We start from the raw sequence: 22,856 nt of genomic DNA on the forward strand, positions 1-22,856 counted from the left end.
TAAACACATTCCAGAAAAGCATTTTAATTCATTTACTAGTGTCAGCCATGCTATGCTTTGATTTTATCAATGTATCCTTCTGCAAAAAGTTCAATTATATTTTCAACATCATGTAAAATCAGCTCTGACTCACAGTTCACCACAGATTCTAAACAGGAGGCAAATACCCAGTTTTCCTTTCAGATCTGCTCACATATCTAGGACCTTTCTGTGGGCAGCTTCAGAAAATGGGGGGAAAGCCATTCCAAAGAACAGTACCAAGGTAATCACACAGCACTACGGACTTTTTCCTGGCATGAGATTCTTAATAAATTATGAGAAATAACACAGAAGCCATTTCTGTCCACAGAACAGATTTAATAGGTTTTTGTTTCAAGAACAATTAGAGGATGCTTAAAATTTATTGTGCAGAAAGCTATATTAGGTCCTCAAATTTGAGTAATCAATATCCCCACAATCTAAACGGTGGAATTACTATTTCCCCAAAGAGAAACTTTTTGGGATTTGCAACTCATCTCAAAACCTCAGGATAACGAAATCAGCAGAATTTCCCTAATTCAATGGAATTCCAATTGTGTTCTATGACCCTTCAAATACTCATGAAAACAGACTTGTTTTCACTAGAACAGCTGTGACTGAAAGTCTGGGGTAAAACCTATAAGAAATGGCAATATACATGAATGTTCCTTTCCACAGCAGCCACAAGCAAACAAGGAGTGGCACTGGTTGGCACAGCCTCTTGTCCACATACAGGAGAGTGACCAAGGCAGGTGCCAGCCGTCTCAGAGATGGGCAAGGACAAGAAAGGGTTATGAAGCTGTGCCAAGAGAGGTGTACACTGGACATTAGGAAGAACTGCTGCCCAGAAAGGGGCATGAGATATGGGAATGGTGTGCCCCAGGGGGCACTGGTGCAGTCACCGTTGCAGTAGGTGTTCAAGGTAAGCCTGTCCATAGCACTCCAGGCTCAGATCTGCTTGCCGTGGTAACCATGGATCACAGGCTGGAGTTGATCTCCCAGAACTCTTCCAAGCCAGTGCTTGGATTCTGTGACATCACAGTCTCTGGGGCAGCATGGTGCCTGGCAACTGTCCCCAGCCACCGCTGTGCCCCACAGCCTGGGCTGACCTCGGCGAGGACAGACGTCCAGAGCGGGTGTGCTGGTGGCAGCTTCCCCAGAGCACCATGGCCGACCCTGTCCCATGGCTCTTCAACTTTTACCTGCTGCTGCTCCTGGGCCATCGTCCCGACCCAACCATCCATCCTGGGTCGGGCACGGTCCTGTATGTGCAGGAGCCGGAGCAGCAGAACAGGGACCCTGAGCCAACCACCCCCTGCATGGATATATCGTGGCAGTCCTGGACGTGCCTGCTGGTGCAGCTGCTGGCCACAGGCACTGTCCTGGCATGGCGCCGCTACCGAGGGCGCTGGAGACGCTGGAGAAGGGTGAGGGATGGGGGGTCAGGCAGGAAGGATGGGCTTGGAGCTCTTGGGCAGCCCTTTGGCCAAGGCCCCATGGCAGAGTGGAGCTGAGCCTCTGGCTGGGAATCAGGCCAGGGCTGAGCTCAGGGACAGCCCCAGGCAGAGGCAGCCAGAGCTCTGCTTGCTGCAGCCTGGCCAGGCCTGGCTCTCTTGCTCAGAGGCCAAAGGCAGCCCAGAGAGGGGCCCTGCTCTGCCCCTCTGCCCCTTCCATCGGGATCCCTGTGCTTTGCCTTGCAGAATCGGCGCCAGAGGCCCCGCAGCAGCAGCCCAGGACAAGGTTGTTCCTCAGCAGCTGGATCAGCTGCTGAGGAACAACCACACCCTGCTGCAGCAGTGCCTGGAACGCTGCTCCCAGCAGAGGGCCCAGAACAGCAGAGCAGCACAGGGGGCCAGCCGCAGGAGGAGGAGGAGGAGATCCTAAATCTCGCCCAGCGCTGACCTCCAGCTCCAGCACAGCGCACAGAGCACAGCAGGGAATGGGTGACCCGTGCCAGCCCGGGCACGGCGACATTCCCCATCGTAGGCTTTAGAGACCCCCCATCCTTACCTGTAGCAACCCCCACCACCTTTTCCACAAGAAGCTGACCTTCCCCTTAGTGTTCTGGTTCTAAGTGTTTAAGTAATTTAGGCATAAGGTTGTTACCCCATAGTCTTCTACTATATTGTAGACTTTTAGAGTAGTAAAGTTAATAAAGTTCATGTTCTCTGCACATCCTATGTTGTTTGCTTGATATTCCATCCAAGAGGGGACACAGAGGGATGGGTTTGAGCAGGAGCTCCAGACTGCCTGCAATGGAGAGCCTGAGTGCAGCAGCAGCATTTGCAGGAGTGCAAATGGAGGGCAGCTGGAAAGAAGATGGTGGGCAGTATTCTCCTGCCTCCATCTTCCAAGGAAGAGTCAAGTCAATCCCTGTCTGTGCTCTGCTGGGAGGGTCCCTAAAGGCTCCAGGAGGTGTCTGGGTGGCTCCAAAAGGGGCTTGCAGGACCCTGGGGCACCAGGGAAGGAACAGCATCATCCCAGGAATGCTGTGAGAGATTCCCCAGAGCGGCCCCACCTGGGGCCCGGGCAAGGGATGGATTCAGGCAGGCAAATACATCCAGGGGCTGCCTGGGCTATGGCAGTGAGGCCCAGCCCTGTTTCATATCTTTCTGCTCTTCATTTGTATTTAGTCCTTTGTATTTATCCTCATGACCCTCACAATGGGATTAGATTTCACTTTCTTACAAGGCAAAACCTTAGTTATTTTATTTCCAGTAAACAACCATGTGTATTACCAGCTTAAATGACTTCTCTCTGACTTACTCTGCATCTTGCTCCTTTACAGCAAGATGCATCAAGCACCTCTGTTAAAATACAGATGCCTCCCTGGAAAGAGGACAATCTTGCTATTTTCTGAAGAATCTTAACTTTGATGATGTACCAAATTTTACAAATCCAAGAGGAAAAAAGCCTACAGATCAGTTTTACAATTTCAAAAGCTGATTCCTCAACTCTTGCACACCAGTTTCCTTATTGGCAACGTTCAGCAGTGATACCAAACAAGCACAGAAAACAAATGGGAGAAGAAATGCAGACAGCCATACAACCAACTGCCAGCACAAGAAACACGCTGTGCTCTTGTCACTGACAGTTTCTGTCTCATGGTTGAGATGAACCAGAAGTGGAAAGTGGCCGCAGGGAGCCCCACACGACGAGTCACACAAGCTACTGAAGGAGAAGGTGAATCAAGTGCACTTGCTGAACTCAAAGCCATTCAGCTGGCCCTGGACACTGCTGAAACAGAGAACTGGCCAAAGCTCTACCCTTATACTGAATCATAAATAGTAACCAATGCTCTGTGGAGTGAGCTAGAAAGGTAAAAAAAGGCCAGTTAGCAACATAAAGGAAAACCAATTGAGGCTGCTGATGAGTGCAAAAACATTGCCACTCAGACAAACTATCTGTAAAAGTCCATCATGTAGACGACCATGACCCCAAAAGTCAGGCTAATAAAGAACACTGAAACAAGGAGCAAGTAGATCGAGCTGCAAAAATAGAGATGTCACAAATAAATTTAAATTAGCAACATAAGGGAGAGTTGTTCCTAGCTCAATAGGCTCATACTGCCTCAAGCCATCAAGGCAAAAATGCCACCTATAAGTAGGCACAAAACTGAAAAGCAGGTTTAACTATAAATTGCATTTCTCAAGTTATTCATAACTGTAAGACAGGTGCTAAAATCAAGCAAGCCAAGCCCATAAAGCCTCTCTAATATGGGGGGCAGTATTCCAAATATAAGTATAAAGAAGCCCAGCAAATGAACTACATCACACTGCCTCAAACCCCCAAGGCAAGTGCTACGTGATCACAATTGTAGAAGCCACCACTAGATCATTAGAAACCCACCCTGTACCTCACACTACTACTCAAAACACCGTCTGAAGCCCAAAAAAGCAAGTCCTATAAAGACACAGCACCCCGGAGGGAATCATCAGACAACAGGACCCATTTCAAGAACAGCCTTAGAAACACCTCAGCCAAAAACCAGGATATTGAATAAATAGATCATATCCCTTATCACACACCAGCTGCCAGCAAAGTTGAACTGTACAACAGACTACTTGAAACTACCCTAAAGGCACTTGGCAGGGAAACATCCAAAAATTGAGAAATGAACATAACAGAAGCCACCTAAACAGTCAACACCTGAGAGTCCATCACTCAAGCAAGTCCTGCCCAGTCTGAAGCCTTGCACACAGTGCATGGGGATAAAGTCCCTGTAGTACACATAAAAGGTATTTTAAGACTGTTTAGATTAGGCCCACCTCAAGCAAAGGCAAACCAATCCGTACAATTGTTTTAGCTCAAAAACCTAGTTACACTTAGTAGGTAATGCAGAAAGATAAAGAAACCCATTGAGTACCACAGAAAAACCTAATCTGAAGTGAGAACTGTGTGTAAAGTTTCACTGTGGATAAAAATATATAGCAGAGTTGAAAGAAGGTATTAATTAAGGTAGGATGCAGATGGTAATAGAATAAGGAGTAGATCATGTCTTAAGTTGCAATGCAAGATGCAAGCAGAAGTATACATTCTATCAGCATCTGCTGAAACCAGGTGGAGCAGGGCTCCTTATCTCTTCCATGACCCATCCCTCACAACTCCTCCCCACAAGGAGTTATACCTTATGGGAGATGCCCCAGCCAAGGAGAAAAGCCAAGTATTTCCAGACTAAATAAAATCTGAAATTTGAAACATCAGAGCAGCCTTTCCCACTAAATTCCCAGAAGAAGACCAGGCCTATCTTCATGACCACCAGATGTTAAAAAAGTAACTACACCTTCTCCAAAATCATTGCTTCAACAAAACCACATGGGCCCCTCCAAGAAAACTACAGGTACCATTATTCAGACTGTAACCAACACCCTGAGCAACAGGGTTACAGGCTGCATTCTGACCTTGCCAGTGTTTTGGTCCTTATATTACTATACTTTTATTTTCATTTTCCCAGTGAAAAACTGCTATTCTAAATCCATAACCTTTGCCAGGGAGCTCCTTAATTTCCAAGTCATATTAATTTAGAGGGAGGGAGTTTACATTTTCCGTTTCAAGAGAAGCTCCAGAGCTCCTCAGCAGACACCTGTCTGTCAAACCAAGACAGTGCCCTGCTGCAGCTCCATCCCCATGGCAGGATCCGCGCTGGATGATCCCCAGGGACCCCCGGTGGGCAGAGCCCCCCTGAGCCCTGGTGCTGCTGATCCGTGTTGGGAAGACACCTGGCTGGGGGCTCCACATCCTCCCCGTGGCCTGGATTTTCTCTGCATTTCTCTTTATCCTTCCCAAACACCCAAAACCAGGGTAAAAATAGAGATTAAATAACGACCTGCTTGGGGACACGGGGGATCTTCCAGGGGATGCGGGGGACGCTCGGTTCCAGGGATTTGAGGGGTCCTGGGAGGGACCTGGGGGTTGCTCAGGGCGTTGGGCACCCCAGTTCCAGCGGCTCTGGCTGCGCTGGGAGAGGAGGAGGAGCGGGAGGAAGAGGAGGAGCGGGAAGAGACGGAAGAGAAGCAGCGGGAGGAAGAGGAGGGACACAGGAGGAGCGGCAGGAAGAGGAGGAGCGATTTTGGAACCACTCGCTTCTCCCGCCTGGTCGCTGAGGCCGCAGCTTCCCCGAGTCCGGCAGAATCGCCTCCCAAAATCCCGCAGGTGAGCGGGGAGGGGGAGCTCGCCCCAAATCCATCATTGGGAGCTCCGGGAGGGTTTTATTTTGCGGTCCAGGGGATGTTTGGATCTTGCAGGAGCCCAAAGCCAAGCCGGAAATGGCCCTGGCAGGATCTTGGTGGCTCCTCGGCTCTGGGGACCCCCGGCAGCCTGGAGGGGTGCGGGAGGTTGGTGCTGAGCGGGCTCCGGGCCCCCGAGGCTGAAAGGGGCGCTGACTGCTCCAGCTGCCCTTGGGCAGCGCCACCATCAAACCCAAGGTGCTCAGCCCGTGTTTTCCCCCCAAACCAAGATTTCCCAAACCTCGGCACCAAGGAGGAGGCTATGAGGACAAGGAGGATGGCCCGGGAGCCGCAGGCAGGTGAGGAGGGTGTCAGTGCCCCTTTCCCCCTGTGTCCTGCTCCATCTCCCAGCCCAGCATGGCCCCGGCTGCAGCACAGCCCTGGGGGGATCTCCTTGCCCTTGCCTCTGGCACGGAGGCAAATCCCATCCTGTTCTTGTCCTTCCTCCCCCAGACAAGGAGCTGAGCATGGACAGCAGGGAGGACAAATTCCCGCGGCACAGCCTCGGGCAAGAGGCCGTTTGCAGCGGCTCCACGGCGCAGGAATGCAACGGGGAGGAAAAGCCCCGCAGATCCCGCAGCAGGAGGGGCTGCAAACGCACAGCCCGGGGATCCCAGCAGGAAAGAGCCAGCCCGGGCCGGGGAGGCGGCCGGAGCTCGGAGCTGGGGCTGTGTGAGTAGCTTCACCATGGGGAGAAACCCCACAAGTGCTTGGAATGTGGGAAGGGCTTCAGGAGAAGATCCAATTTGATCAGACACCGGAGAATCCACGCGTGGGAACGGCCCTACGAGTGTGGGGAGTGTGGGAAGAGATTCAGAGACAGCTCAAACCTGACTGTTCACCAGAAGAGCCACACTGGGGAGAGGCCCTATGAGTGTGATAAATGCAGGAAGAGGTTTCAGAGGAGCTTCCATCTCCTCCAGCACTATCGCATTCACACAGGGGAGAGGCCCTTCTGCTGCCTCGACTGTGGGAAGAGCTTCTATCTAAACTCCAGCCTTGTCAGGCACCGACTCATCCACACGGGGGAAAGAGGTTTCAGAGCAGCTCCAGCCTTCTGAAGCACTATCGCTCTCACTGGGATGAGAGGCCCTTCTCCTGCCGTGACTGCGGGAAGGGATTCAAGGGAAACTCCAACCTCATCAGGCACCGGCTCATCCGCACTGGGGAGAGACCGTATGAGTGTCCCGAGTGTGGGAAGAGCTTCTTCCAGAAGATTTACCTTGACCCAACACCAATGGAGTCTCCACTGAGAGAAGCCCTGTAAGTGCCCTGAGTGTAGGAAGAGCTTCGTGCTGGCTCCCTGTGGCCTGGATTTTCTTTGCATTTCTCTTTGTCCTTCCCAGACATCCAGTACTGGGGTAAGAATGGAGACATTGAACTAAGACATGCCTGCAGACACAGGGGGATCTTCCAGAGGATGTGGGGGACCCTGTGTTCCAGGCACTTCAGGTTTCCTTGAGGGTTGCTCAGGGCTTTGGGCACCCCAGGCTCAGCGGCTCTGGCTGCACTGGGAGATGCTGACGGAGGTTCTGGGGCAGCTGATCAAGGACCCCCTGCCCTGACACCCTCCCCGTTTCCCCCTGACCCAGCTCCCGCTGTCCCCTGTCCAGGATCCTCCTCTCCCCACTGTCACTGCCCTTCCCCCAGCCCATTCCTGTCTCACACCACTCCTACCCCTGTCCCAGTTCAGATCTCATTCCTGGTATCATTCCCTGTCCTGTATTCTCTGCCTGGTTACCATTCACATATTCCCTGTCCTGTTCCTCTTCTAGTATTCCTGATCCCAGTCCCATTCCCATATTTCCATTTCTATATTTCCAGTCCCCTTCCCATATTCCCATTCCCAATCCTTCTGCCCTATCTCCATGTCTGTTCCCTGTCCCATATTCTAAATCTCCATCCCATATTTTCTCCGCAATTTCTATTTCCATATTCCCTGTTGTGTTCCCATATTACCATTCCCTGTTCCCGTTTTCATTTGCATTCCAATGTCCCTTTCCCAGTCCCCACTCTCTGTCCTTGTCCCCATTCCTGGTTGCTGGAGAGTGGAACAGAGAAGCCTCTCTAATTCCCTCCAAGAGAGAACAGTAAGCAAGAATTAAATTTAAAATATTTTGAGAAGTTAAAATACAAGAAACCACACAGACATTAAATAGAGGTCTAAGTTTTAGTATAAGGAATTGCAAATATTAAGTAGCATAGATATGAAATAGAAGTTTAAATCTTAGTGTGAAGTACATAGAAATATGTTTTAAATACCATAAAAAGTAAAAGCTGTGGAATCTCCTATAAAATAGTGGCTGCATTGCGACATTAAAACTTAGTTCTAGACAAAATAAAATTACAGTAGGAATATTTTATATATTCTTCACATAGAACAGATAGGCCTTATGCACAAGTTATATGTAGACTTTAGTATTACGGAATTCAAATAGGTTTAGGAGAAATTCGTCAGGTTCACGGTTTTGGCTCATTGGGTAATTTGTCAATAAAAATCCGTGTATTGGATCCAGAGCTCTCTCTCTCACTCCTCTCTCTTTGCTCTGTCCTCCTCCTCCACCACCATCATCACCACTACCAGCACATGAGAGAAGTAGAAGATGAAGAAGAAAAGAACAGAAGAAGAAAGGCCAGGGAGCATCTGCCTCTGGAGACTCTGCACCAGCCGCAGCTTCGACCTCTTCTCTGCCGCCATCTTGTGTGTGGCTGCCTCAGCCCCGGCCACAATTTTGTGCCTCCACCACGTCCAACTCTGAAGGGAATGGGTTGCTCTTTTGCCAGCAGTCAGGGTCAGCACCAAGGCACCCACACCCATTTACAGATTGTCATTTACTGAAGTGAATGCAGCAAAGAAATACAAAAGGATAACCTGTGCAATGCACTGCATTATTACTACAAAAATGGCCTGTAGGGACTAAGAAAGATACAACACCAATTACCTAAATACTTGGCCATTGTCCAGACACATCACCTGGGGAGCCCCTGTCACAGCAAAGGATTGGAGAGGCACTCCCAGAAAATGGAAATTCCTTTGTAATTTGCCAACCCAGAGGCAAAGCCATCAACTTTGCTGTGAGAGGGCCCAGATTTTACACCCTTGAATAAACAAGTCACCATAACTTCTAGTGTGGGAACATCTGGTTTCATTCTCCTCTAATCCAGGGCTCAGGGAGATACTAAGAGAGTTTACTTTCACCATATAACTTCAAACACAACCAGATAGAGATATCTAGTTCTGTGGACTTGTCCGGTTTCTAAATGTAGAAAGGTAAACACCTCTTTCACTAAAAGGAGATTCATACATATACTGGTAATGATCATGCATATTTTGTTAATGAGTGAATATAAATATAATATTTGGTTGGAAGGTTAATCTGGAAGTCAGCTTTGGCTTAGGGCTTGTTGTTGAGGCCTTAGTACTTCCCTGGAATTGTCCTTTCCCAGGCAGTGATCCTGTCCCCTCAGCTGCAATGGAATCCTCAGCTGTTCCCACAGGGATTGCTCAGGCTCTGCTTGTGCTGAGTTCCTTGTGAGTGGAGTCATCAGTATCTTGGACAAGCAGATTCTCTATCACAGTGTCCAAAAGTTTTCCCTGGGATCCACCAGGGTAAGAGGAAAGCTCTCTGAAGCTGTGACATGGGAATTGTCCTGCTGGGTGGCCGTGGCTGTGAGTCTGAAGCACAGCAGCTCTCTGGCCGTGTGGTGCTGCTGGCAGAGCTGGCTGCTGCCCACTCAAGGCTCAGGCAGGCACCTGAGCTGCCTTGCTGCGCTGCCAAAACCATCTCAGTGCTCGGGGGCACCTCCCGCCCCTGGTCCCAGTGGGTCCCGCTGGCAGTGTCAGAGCAGTGGCTCGTCGGGGTCGGTGCTGCCCCTGCTCTCCACTCGCCCTGGCCCCGGCAGTGCTGGCCCCGCTGCCATGCACACACAGGGAATGGGAACTGCTGCCTGATGCTTTTGGAGCTGTGCCACTCCTGCTGCTGCTGCTGCTGCTGAAGACACCTTGAATGGACTAGTGGGACTGTGGGCTGTATTGGCCTGTGATAGCAAGGTCATGAAGGCAGAGGTGCAGATGGTCCTGTCAGTCCTGTTTCTGCCTGTTTCTGGAACCCAAAGAATCCCTCTTGATTTTATGAGGCACTGAGTTTGGAAAGTAATGGTTCCTTTGTTGTTGTTATTTTCCCTTTGGGCAGCATCCATATTTGAAGCCAGCTGAGCCTCTCTCCAGACTGGCATCTCTGATCCCTGCAGTGAATCCATGGAGGCAGTTCAAGAGGTGGTGATGATCATTTCAGGATGACACTCTAGTTCAAGTTCTGAGTGGGTCTCAGAATAAAAACTGTATCAAACCTCAACTCCATTGGGAGGTTCCCTTCCTTGTAATCCTGTGAATAAATGCTACGTTGCCTTTGAGCATTTTTTTTTTCAAATGGAAAGTTCCATTAATAGTGGTTTTGGTATGATTAGGAATGGGGAAGTATCTCCTTCTGATGCCCAAATAGTTTTTGCTATTTTTTCCCTTCATATGTATTCATAGATTTGTACACTACTGTTGTATGGTTACATAGTTCCGGGGTAACTTCAGTACTTTTCCTCTCCTGATAGGCAGAAGGACAAAACACATCCCAAAGGCTCCTATCCTATGTTAGCTCCTCTGTGAACCAGGGTTAAAACATGTTCTCAAGGTACTTTCTCATAAAGTAGGTATAGCCTGTACAGCTAGTACAGCTAGTAGCAAGAAAGAGGGGCTCCAGAAGAGGTGGAAAGAAAAGGAGGAAATTTCCTCATTATTGTGCTTCTCCTTGGGAATTCTTGTCAATCATGCTAATTTTCCAGACTTATAAAAGCACTTTCACCCTATGTGGGGTTGTCATCTTTCCATATCTGCCTCTGGAGTCTTCCAGTTAGAAAGCAGAATTGATATTACCTCCTCTATTAATATTGACTCAAAAGTGTGGTTTTTTATGTATTAATGTTTCTCAATCATATGAATGTGACAGACTGACCAGCCAACAGCAGGATCGACCCACCTGGGGAATTTCTCCTGCTTTGTGACTCAGGAGAACTTCCCAGGCTATTTTGTGTTTGCTGTAGGGAAGCTTGGGCTGCTTTGCATAAATTCACAGGATCGACCAGTGCTGGGAGGGCTGCACCTTGCTGCCCTAGTGAGAGGTGTTAAGCTGCACCTTCACCTTGGAGGCAGCCAAGTACAGCACTTTTGTGCAGAAACACTTAATTAGCCCTGGTTTGCACAGCTGCAGCAACTGGGGTTGCCGGAGTGCCCCTTCCTGCATTGGAAATGAGCTGAGTCAGTCATGGGACAGGGCAGGGCATGCCCAGGTGTGCCCATTGGGAATTCCATCTGTCCTGGGTGTGTCCCATGCAGCTCCTCAGTGACATCCCACCCAGCCTGGAACATGGAACTCCCCGTTTCCAAGGACACGTGGCCATTGTCACCAGCACAGGCAGGACCGGTCAGACCCTTCCGCGGCTGCAGCGAGAGCGGAGGTGTCAGAGCCTTTAGCGAGTGCTGCTCCACACTGGTTGGAACTCACACCTGCTGCTCAAGAGGCTGATCCACACCTGAGTGGAGGTAAATATTTACAGTTCTGTGCAGAAAGGGGGGGCTCAGTGATCAATTCACAAAGCCAGCACCAGAAACACCAGAATGTTTCAGTATTTATATGTTTTAGCCAGCAAAGCTATTCACGTTCATTGACTGTAGGTTACGGTATTCTCTTCATAATCAGCATTCTGTCTGCTGTTGGGTACAGATCTTCTTTCTTCTCATGCTAATTACTCTGCATGCTCAGTCTCTCTCTTCTACTTAGAGAAAAAATTTCTTGAGTGGGTGGCCATGGTCTGCCCCTGCTGGAATGACATTTTACCCAACAGAGCTGATTCAACACAGTTGCTGCATTGGCTTTATTCATTTGGGTCTTGTCTTTGGGGTTTTGCCAAATGTCCTTGTGCAATTCTGAATTCTTTGTGTCCACCATTCAAGGTGCATTCACCTTCCCAAGCCTTGCTAACCTCCCCTAGGTCTGAGGCCACTGAAGCCTATCAAGCCCTACACATGAATAAGGCAATTCAGCCAACAAGTAACCTGCCTTTCCAAGGCCAGGCCATCGCTTGGAGCTTGTTGGCTGCTTCTTGTTTCATGGAGAAAATGTCTGTTTCTGTTAATGAGCCTTGAAAGCCAGAAAGGCCAAACAACAAAGAACACATATTTTCCTAGCACATATTGCCCATGTTGCAGATGTTGCTGCAGGATCAGTGTGTGTGTGGCAGCGGATCAGCCGAGGCAGGGCGGGATGGCGGAGCTGCGGGCCTGGGCACGATCCACTGTGCTCCGCAGGGCCCAGCCCGCACTGCATCCCGCAGAGCCCCCACGGCCGCTGCCATGCCCCTCAGGGGGACCCAGAGGGGCAGCACCAGCAGCTGAGGGGCTGTGCCGGGCTCTGGGGTCGGCTCTGGGTCAGGGCTTGGCCATGGTGCTGGTGCCAGGTGCTGCTGACCCTGCGGGACCAGCTGGGCAGGGCTGGGCCCCACTGGTGCCCCACGGCCCCTTTGAGGCAGCCCCGGGGGAAGCGACTCCCAGGGATGACACTGAGGAGCTGCCAGTGCAAGGGGGAGATTCCCCCTGCTCTGACACCACTCAATTCATGCTCTGGGAATGGCTCTTGCTCAAAATGAGTGCACTCCTCATTGTTCCATATTTAGACCAGGGTCACCAAGAATGTAAGGATAAATGAAACCCAGGAGCAGTTATTTTTTTAGTATTGGAAGTAGACATTATTTTATTGCCAGCTCTGCTGCATAGGGGAGAGCTCCAGCCACATACATGCCACTTTCTAAGCATTTACACTTACTGATATATTTTCAGTAAACATAGAAATTCCTGTCCATTGGTTCTAAATGATACACACTCCTCATTTACTACTTATTGTTCTCTCTTGTATTGGATGTTGATTTCTCCCTTCTCATGCAAATTAGTCCCTTTTTTTCAGTCTGTTTTTAGTTTTTTTCCCCACAAAAGTTCTTTTGACCTGTGAGGCTGAAATGTCTTTATTAGTTTCTTCTTTATGTTCTGGCCATTCCAATGTGTTCTTGGAGGGCTTGAAGTTTAGATTCAAGGTATCCAGATTTTGAAGCCTTCAGGCTTTGTTTATCGAATGTTATCAGGGTTAGTTTAGAAAAATGAAAAACTTTGGGGATCTAACAATCCAACTCTGACAATAGATTGCCAAAAGACACCTAGCTACTTACTTTGTAAGGCAGAAAATTACAATGGTTAAGATGAACACACTGCCTATGATTAATTAAACAATTAATTGCAAAGTTATTTAAATTCAGTAACCAGGAGAAAATGTAGGCTAAACAAGCAATGAAAAGCTGCATAATAATCCAAGTTGATGTGTTTGGCACCTTACGTGATTTGTTCCCATTCTTTTATAAATGCACGGATGCTCTTAGAGCAAACTCATTCATGAAGCTGACATAAAAGGATGCAAAGTTCAGGTGACTCCCAGTTCCCCTTCATGCCCAGTCCCTGTCCTAAGCTCTGCCACTGCTGATGACTGAAACAGAAACATTAGTGGAATTGTGCTGAGGCAGCACTTCGTGCAAATGACACTCTCACAAGCACAAGTCACAAGTGACATTCTCACAAGCAAAAAATTGAGGGATTTCTAGAAGACTGTTGAATATTTCTTTTGCGATCTTTGCAAGTGAATACTTCAATTGCATTAAAAGTTCAGGCAAATTTCAGATGAATACCTTTTTAGCTTCCCTGCCAGCCAATTTTGTTTTCAGAATGAAGCAGTTGGATGGCAGTAGGTTGTTTTTGTTAAAAAGTATGCTTATGCCAGTAGACATTGTAGCGATGTTTGAGCTCCAAGGTGGCACATTCTAGACTAAATAATGAGTTCAGGACACAATCCAAATTTTGTTACATCTGAGTAACCTGAGGTAAACTGTTTCCATTTCACACCTATGCAAACAATTACATCTAGAGCTGAGGAAAACACAAAGGGTTTTGGTGCCTGTTCGAGTCAAAATTCAGCTTTTGCAGTTGAAATTCTTCTTGGAGCTCACTCCAGCATGTGCTTCCTTAGTACCAGATAAATCCCAGCCTGGAGTGCTGCCCAAACCTTGTGATCTTTTTGGGAACCACTCTCACCTGGTTTGTCAGCTGAGCTCTGGCCAATTCAGTTGTACTCAGGCATTGGATTTCAAGGGAAGCCCTTGCCTATAAATTCCAGCAATTGGGAAAGGATGGCTTTCTCCTTGAACTCTTGGCTGCATTGGAGGCTCAGTGATGGTCACTCACTGAAAGTGCAGCTCTTGCTCTGCCTTAGCTTAGTGCAGAGCATTTTAAGGTGACAGTGTTGTGTCTTTTTGGAGAGACAAAATTAAACCCACAAATTTCTCATTAGGGATGTGCTGTTTCACATGTGAATGATGATTTCTGTGATTCTTGGTGAGAGTTTGCATAGATCCTAAGGGAATACTTCACATTGAGCAATTGGTATTGAAGAGTGGCAGTAGTGAGACAATTGTGGAACTGGGGCTGGCAAATTTTGCTTTGGCCTGGCACAGAGGAACTCAGGTGAGACAGGTCTGGTTGCTGGTAGGGTAGAGGGTGCCCTTGCAACCTGCTCCATGTAGTGCCAGTCAGGGATTGGGCTTTGTTACAGAATCAGAGAATATTCTGACCTCACAGTGATCCACAAGGATATGCAAGTTCAGCTCTGTCTCAAAGAATTCCATCATAATTTTAAATCAACTTGCTTGCCTTCTCCCAAACTCCCCTTATGACATTTCTTTTTCTGTTTTCGTTTCCTTTGGAAAACAAGTAGACATCATAAGAGCCCAACCAAACATTTCACATTGTGCACCTGAGAAGAAGGAAACAGCCATGAAGCCAGCAGAGAGTGAAGAGAGTCCTTGCACTGCTGTTTATCGCCGACCCTACAGGGACAGGGTGATTCATTTGCTTGCTCTGAGGACGTACAAGAAGCCAGAGTTACTTGCCCGCTTGCAGAGAGATGGAGTCATGCAAAAGGACAAGGGAACCCTTGGCAAGATCCTCCAGCAGGTGAGATTGTGCAGTTTGGCTCCAGCAATTTTCTTCTGCCACGTTGTTCTTTTATCCTTAATTTTTACTTGTTCCTCCACTGTTTAAATAAGAAACTTTCCTTTTAAAATATTTCCTGTTCAACATGGCTGTTGTTGAATTATGCAAACATTCATAGATCATCAGAATATTTCCTCTTTTGCTATGAGCAACGTCCGGGGGGATAATTCAGATGGACACAGTTTTGGATGCACAGAGTTGCTTCTTAAATGGATTCACATACTTGCTTCCCTTTCCAACACAATCTTAGTTCTGGTTTTAAGACATGAATTCTTGATTCTGGGTATATTTGTTACTTTGCATTTTTTATAACGAGAGACAGACATCAACAGAGACCACCAGAGCAATATCAGTGTTTATTATGTTTTCAAAGAAAGAAAAAGGGCAGATTTTGAGAGATGATGGTGGTGTGTTGTTGAGTTATTTAATGTGTTATAGCGATCAAATTGATGGAGATTTTCCTGTCTCCATCTCAGCAGGAACTCTCAGCAGTGTCAGGTGATGAAGTCTAAACCAGCACACTTCATATCAGTGGTCTTGAGGTTTTACTACCTCATTTTACCTTTTTGAGTAGATTTTGTATTTGTCTTGAGAAAGATATGAACCTCATTTACTGTCAAAGGAATAGAACAAGACAAGAGCACGACTTTCTCATAGAAGGACTCTGCAGGAATGAACCCTGGCTCTGCCACATGAAGAGGGAGGGACACTGGGCCTGACCAGCTCTGCTTACACATTGTGGCACTAAATGTTGTTTTGAAAGGAACACTTATGAAATATGAATACTCACTTGTTTCCAATCAGTGATACTTTGATTCAGCTTAAAACTCATGTGATAGAGGAATAAATCCTCTCTGTGTCAAAGGATATTGTTCAGTTCCAGTTGGGTGAACACAAAGAGGTGTTCAGAACTAACTGGATTTCTGTAGTTTGCATTTAGCAACCATAATAAAGGTTTGTTTTCTGAAATGTCTGCCTGTAGGTAGCCAACCTGAATCTAAAGGATAATTCCTTCAGTCTGAAGGAACATCTGTTTCAGACCCTTCAGACTGATTGGCCTGGCTACACTGAAATGGATAGGGAGAAGTTGAAGGTGATACTTGCTAGGTAAGTTCAGTCTTTAGAGGAAGGAGAAGAGACTCTTCAGAACAAACACCCTGGGAGATGAAGCCTCACTTGTTAGAATATGCTGAGTCAGCAGCAACCCATCAGGGTCCTGCAGTCCAACTCCCTGGCCCTGCACAGGACACCACAAGAATCACACCCTGTGCCCAAGACTGTTGTCCAAATGCTTCTTGAGCTCCTGCTACAGTGACCAGGGGCCACGAGAGCCTGTTCCAGAGCTTGGGCGCTCTCTGGGGCAAGAATGTTTTCCTGATATCCAGCCTAAAGCTCCCTCAAATCAGCTTCATGCTGTTTCCTTGGCTCCTGACACTGAATGTCTGTATAACCTGAAACAAAAGAACTATGACTGTTGATATTGAGGCCTTGGAACATGAAATGTTTCACCACCCTCACAGCAAATCAACTCCATCTCAGAACCCCACCAGCACCAGGCAAGCACCATCTCCAGGACCTTCTGAGACACATGCTCCAGCAAGACCTGCTCAGGTATTTGCTGCATTTTTAACATTCTCTATTGTGTATTAAGGTTTGGCCCTCTGCTGATGGTGTAAAAGCTGTGATGTGACCAGGCCAAAGCATGTTGTGCCTCAGGCATTCTGACTGCTTTGGCAGGAAGGTTGTGATCAGAAGAGAGGATCCTGCAGGGGTGCAGCAGCACTGTCCTGAGCCAACTTTCTGCTCTGCCTGGAGACTTGAGCTCAGTCCCCACTCTCAACTCATTCCCTGCAGAAGGACTCAAAGGGCTGGCTCTGCATGCATGACAAAACTGGGACAAAAGACTACTGTACATAAGAGGCTGCTGTACATAAAAGGGTGGGGCAGATGGGGCCCTCTGGCTTCCTTTTCCCTCTCTCTTGCTTTCATTCTCATTGTTTACTCCAGATCTACACTATCCATGTGAAAGGACCAGCACAGGATCTAGAGAAGTGTGATATTCCCTCACTCCCTTCTCTGCCTTAATTTCTCTCCTCCTTTGCCCTGCCTGGGAACAGCATGGCTGTCCTGTTCTACTCAATCCTCAGTCCTGGATTTTGCTGTGGGAGTGAGGAGCTTGTGGCCGTGTGCTGTGCCATGTGAGCCAGCACCTTTGAGAAGGTCCTTGGGAGGAGCTGAGAGATGGAAGTGAACTGAAGAAAATGGAAGAGCTCATAAGTCACCACTTGTGAAAGTCTCTTGTATAAAGTAAAGAATATTTCAGCCATCAGCTTTTGAGTTTAAAGAGTGGAGTGGCTGCTGGAGTGAAGGCAACTGCACCTAAAAGCACAAGATTATCCTGACATGTGACTGATGTCTTTTTTCATCATCCTGATGAGAATTCACAACCAACCAGCACACCCTGTACTCCTGGGTTGTGTCAGTGATGCACTGATCTTGTCTTTAACAGGGAGACAGCTAAAACAGACTCTTTAGTAAATCATGTGTATGTGTGACAGCAAGAGCTGTGTACAAGCATGAATTGGGAGCTAGAAAAAAACAACTGGACCTCCCCATTTTGGGGAAGCCTTAGATAGAGCTGCTGAAGGGAGTGTCTTTCTACCAAAGCCTTTTAGCTACAAACTTGAAGTCTTGATGAGAAAGTAGGAATGACATAGAGCATGAATGATCTTTTTATTTAAGGAAAATTTGTTTTTAACCATTGGCACTTCAGAAATGCTGCTATTTTACAAATGGGAGCAAATCCTGATCCTGATGATAGATTAATGAATTAATTATTTTGTTATTGATGCAGAAACGGCCTCTGGCTTCTGACTTCACCAGTCCTGTGCTGAGCAAGAAGAGGCGAATTGGTCACCAGCAGTTCACCAGTCACGTCCAGCCAGCAGCTGGAGGTCTCTCTTCCTCCTGGGTGCTGCCTTCCACAGCCCTTTGTAATCAGAACATGTCTCCAAGGGTTGGCTCCATTTCCCCCTGCACCCATGAGGTGCACCAGAACAACAAGTTCCAGAGTTCTAGAGTCCCAGAGCCTGCCATGGAGCAGATGGAGATCTCCAATTCAAACGGAGAGAAAAATGAATTGGGAAGGCTGAAGCAGTCACATCCTTTGGATTTCGATGAAGGTATTAATATGCTGCTTTTCCTAACTCCTCCCTGGAGAACTGTGGTGTAAAGATTTGGTTATTCAGAGGAGCTCCTACCCAAATTAGGCAACAAGTGAGATCCTTTTCAATTGTACAGATGTTATTAACAGTAAATGCAACCCAGAGAGATAGAAAGGAATAAGAAAGGAGAGGTGGGGTGTAGAGAAGAGAGAAACATTAGGTATGAAATCATCACCACCACATGGATTCTCTGTGGTACAGCCAGTCCATCTTCACCCTTGGTCTTGTCAGTGGTGGGGGTCCCCAAATGGCTCTGGAGGTACCACCTTTATACTGCCCAAGATTTGAGTACCCACAGGTACAGATGGTCACAGCTGCTCTTAGATCTCGGGCTGGAAGGGATGCAAGTGTCTTTTCCTTACACACAGTCTCTACAGCAAGAAAAAGATTCTTGCTTGAGTCTAAAAACATGTGAGCATTGTTCTTCAGGAGCCACAAAATTCAGAGCAGCTGGTGAAGGAAAAATCTGGACTGTGTTTCAAGTTGGGGCTTAGGCTGCAGCTTTTGTGCTGACTGAGCCATGAGAGCAAATGCACTTTTGGAAATGAAATGCTCACAGCAAAGCTCTTCTTACAGGTTGTATTGAACATACTGTGACTCTCCTGCTGACAAGAGTGCAGAAAATTTTCATCCAAACTTTGTTTCATGGGAACTTTGGGCCTCTGGAATGGACAAGGAAGTGGCCATAAAAACATGGCATGAGAAGAACTCCAGCCTTTTTCTCTATTTCTTTTTAGAACCTCCATGTTCATCACTCTCTCTCCCCCTCTGTCTATCTCAAGCTGTTGTCTTTTGTGAAACTGCATCTGCTGCTGCATGACTGGAATGGCTGTAGAGATGCCACCTCATGCATTCAAAACAGAAAAGCTGAGCTGGGCTTTACACCATGGTAGTGCAGTAGAGAAAAGTGGCCATGCCTTCTTTCTACAGCCCAGAACTGGCCACTGGAGAGAAAATTCTGTGTGCCCCATTATTGATTTTTGGAGCTTTTTTCAGAGTAATTTACTGTGAGAACAAAGCTCTGAAGGACTTTTACAAGACCATCCAGTGGGTATTTTTTGGCTTTTGAAAGATCTCCTGATGAAGAGTGTCAAAATTCTGCTTTTCTGCAGGAGAAGGAAAACAAACTTCCATTGTCTCCACATGCTCTGCCACAAACACCCAAGCAGACTACTTGAGGTGAGTGAAAGAGCAGTTGAGCCTTGCCACTCGCAGTGGGTGCCCTGTGAAGCTCTTCCCAGTTTTGAAAGGATGATGTTGAGAAGGTTTTGCTGGCCCTGCATGGCTAAGAGCTGAAATGAACACCGAGGTGGGTTCAGGCTGGGCTGGCCCTCCCTTCCTGCAGTGCAGTTGCTCAGGGTCAGCTGCAGCAGTGGTGCTGCATCCCCCCCTTGTATTTGCAGTGCAGGAGGGGAGGCAGAACTGTGTGTGTGTGGTATCAAACACTGGAATGGCTGCCAGCTGCTGTCAGAGCAGTGATGTTGGCAAGGGCACCCAGGCCTCCTGCAGCCCTGGGGCTCTGGGGCAGCTGTGCCCTTTGGAGCAGGCACTGCAGGGCCCTGGGTCACATTGGATACAGCCAGGGATGCTCCGTGGGAAGGCTGAGGGCAAGGTGGTCCTGCAGGGGAGCAGCTGAGTGAGGCCTGTGCAAGGACTCTTGCCAGGAAATGTCACTGGGCAGAACCCAGAAGTCCAGGCTATTTCTTCTCTAGTACCTCCCCAGATGTTGAAAGACATCTGTGGATTTCAGAACACACCAGCACAGCAGTCAGGTGCATCTGGCCTGGGATGCATCCCTGGCACAAGCTGCTCTCTGTCCTGGTACTGAATTTCAACTTGTTAATGTTTTAATGCTTGTAGCAATTAATCTCAGGGTGTTTACAAGGATTTTTTCCCGTGTGAGGGAGTTTTTGTCATTCAAAAGAAGCTGGTGTGCAGGCCAGGAGGAGCAGAAGCATTGGTGTGTCAGTGTTGGGAAGTGGTGTCTATTATTCTCATTGACACTTCTTCTTGGATTTGTATCACGAGCTTGGTAAACCTCACTCATTTTTATTTGAATGAGAAGGGAATGAAGAAAATTTTTCACCCATCAGAGGCTTCAGGCATTAATGAGTTTTACCCTCGTTAGGAGCTGATGTGGTTTGTGTTTTGTAGTTGCACTTTCAGACTTATACAGAGTTTGTTTTTAATGGCTGCATTACAAGCACCTCTGATCAAGGCTCAGTTTTGTAAATGCTGTCCACTAGAAGAATCAAATATTATCATGAACTCTGCTTTGCTGTTAGACAGGCAGACATCAATGGAGCTCATAAGTTCAACTCTGTGTAACCAGAACCATAAATTCAGTTCCTGCCAAAAATGTATTTCAGATGGGTTCTCAAAAGTAAATGTATATTTAAAAGTTTTTCCTATATAGAAAGATAATATAGCTTAGCTATGTTTATTCTCTTCCTGAAGCTGTGGTCTTTGTTGGTCATTTGATATTTGAAAGAAGTGCCAATATTTTCTAAATGTGCTTCACTTGCTAATGAAGGAAACCTCTACAATATAAACTATTAGTAACTAAGTGTCATAGAAATGTGGCAGATTTCTGGAGTGACCTGACTACATCCTCTTAAAGCAAAGAACTTGCCTGTAGAAACAGTCAGTCCCAGAGCAACTAACTCGAACCTTGGGAGTCTCTGTTTGACATTTGCCACGTGGTTGGTGCAAAACTACACATGTGCTTTATGGAATAGGAACACATTAGAATGTTCTCTTAGAGTTCACTCACAGAAAAATGATCTATTTTTTTCCTTTAGAAAATACATTGCCATAGTCTCCTTGGAGCAACGCCAGCACTACAAGGATGACTTCAATGCAGAGTATGAGGAATACAGGAATTTACATTTTCAGATTGATAAGATCAACAAAGATTTTACACAGTTTTATGAGCAATGGAAGAGTCTGATTCAAGGCTCTGAAGCCTATCAGGTAAAGAAAGATAAAACTGTGAGGAGTGTGTTTCATCCCAGCAATGTTTTGGATTCCCTGGAGCTGCTCAGTGAGACAAAGGGAAACTGCAGCATTGGCATATGTGCTCAGACACTGCTTGGGCTGGGTCTGATTTTTGTGAGACCCTGCCCAAAACACCCTGTTTGAGCTGTCTGTGAACAAAGAGTAAGGTGAGGTGTGTCCCAAGCAGAGTCTTGGAGCATGTGCTCCTTCTGTTCCCTATTGAGAGGCTTAATTGCAGATCTTGGGGGATGCTGGAGCTGGGGATTGGTTTTTGCCAAGCTCCCAGAAGAGTGGTGGCTCACAGGGAAGAAAATCTCTACAGTCAAACTGAGGGCTCTTTTAGTGTTTTGCATAGGTTTGCATTTTATGGTTGGAGTGAAACGTTCTTCTTTTTTTTTTTTTTTTTCTTTTTGAAGATGCTGCTTCATCGAATCCTGACAGAGTATCAGCAGTTACAGCAGGTATGTGTGGCACCAGACCTGCAGGGCCATGGTTACTGCTGAGTGTGGCTCAAGGCTTTTTTAAAGCAAAGGACATCAGATTCTAAACTCTGCAGAAATGTTTGCATGCCCTAATTTTCTTTTGCTTTCTCCTTCACAGGGTAGCCCCAGCTACTCTGAAATGAAGAGCAGGTGCCAGTACCTCCACAAAAAGCTGTCCCATATTCAGAGCCGAATATCTGAATTTGACAAGCAATAAGTGGAGTCCTGGCACCACACATCTGCTTCAGCCACACAAATCAGTGACCTCTGGATTTTTCTTTCAAATTTGAGATTAGGCTTTTAGGATTATATAGGTTAATATAGAACTGTAGTTTACATTGGAACTGAGCAGTTGATTATTTGTTGAAAATGTAGGATTAGATGGAAGAAGTATAGGAAGTTTTAGAAGTAGAAAGAAGTTAGTATTGAACTTGAAAAATAAAGAAATTTCACTGTTGATAACTCCTTTGCTCATTTGGACTTGTATGGTATTTAGAGAGGCTTTCATCTGGTCCATTCTTTTCTTCAAGCCTCTTGGTTTATCCTTTGAATTAAAATATTTCAGTACGAGGTGGAAGCCCAGTACCTCTAATATGAAATTGTGCACATTTGAAGCAAATTTTGTGGCAAAATTAAATTTTTTATGATAATAATTATAGGTGTGTTTTTTGAACTTCATATGAATTTAAACAGTTTGCATTAGGCAGAAGAGGCATTATTAAATTTGTGACAATATTCAGGTGTGAAAATACAGAAATCCTTGAATACTTTCACAGCCCACACATCTCCACCAGGTTCTGTAGAATGGCATCAAATAATGCACAGGTATGGAGACAATGGACTGGTGCTGCACTTATTTGTCAGTGGGCAGAGCTGTGGGAGGCAGGAATTCAAGGTGATTTCAGAACAGGATGAAGAAAGGGAAAGACAACTTCCATCTGGAGACAGAGTGGCACTGCTGTGCTGACCCAGGCAGAACAGGGCACAAGTTTCAAATCAATAGGAAAAAAGAGTTTTCTGGAAGGAAACCATGCTATCTAAGCATTAGTGTTCTTTCCACAGCACATAGAGTTTAGAGCATGAATGTACATGAGATGCAAATATTCCTGTAAAGGGTTAGAAAAAAGTCATTTATCTATGATTATTTCCACAAATATACCCATGAATGAATAAAAAACCTCCACACCTACGTATATCATTAAGCAGGATACTCTGTAGATTCTCACATTAACACTGGCATAATTATGTAGGAGACTTGCAAAGGTTTAAA

At 46.8% G+C, this 22,856-nt stretch overlaps 1 long non-coding RNA gene across 2 annotated transcripts; it reads left to right on the forward strand.

Moving 5' to 3' along the window:
* The first annotated feature begins 14,696 nt into the window (after window positions 1–14,696).
* Window positions 14,697–21,832, forward strand: LOC306815956. 2 transcript variants are annotated; one of them, XR_013777542.1, is made up of 3 exons: window positions 14,697–14,844; window positions 16,404–16,494; window positions 21,705–21,832. It is a non-coding gene; the product is annotated as an uncharacterized lncRNA (long non-coding RNA). The 2 variants fall into 2 exon arrangements; XR_013777543.1 differs by lacking the exon at window positions 21,705–21,832 and adding an exon at window positions 17,738–17,955.
* The last annotated feature ends 1,024 nt before the right edge of the window (window positions 21,833–22,856 follow it).

Source organism: Erithacus rubecula (genome assembly GCF_903797595.1).
Source record: "Erithacus rubecula genome assembly, contig: scaffold_310_arrow_ctg1, whole genome shotgun sequence".
NCBI classification, from domain to species: domain Eukaryota; kingdom Metazoa; phylum Chordata; class Aves; order Passeriformes; family Muscicapidae; genus Erithacus; species Erithacus rubecula.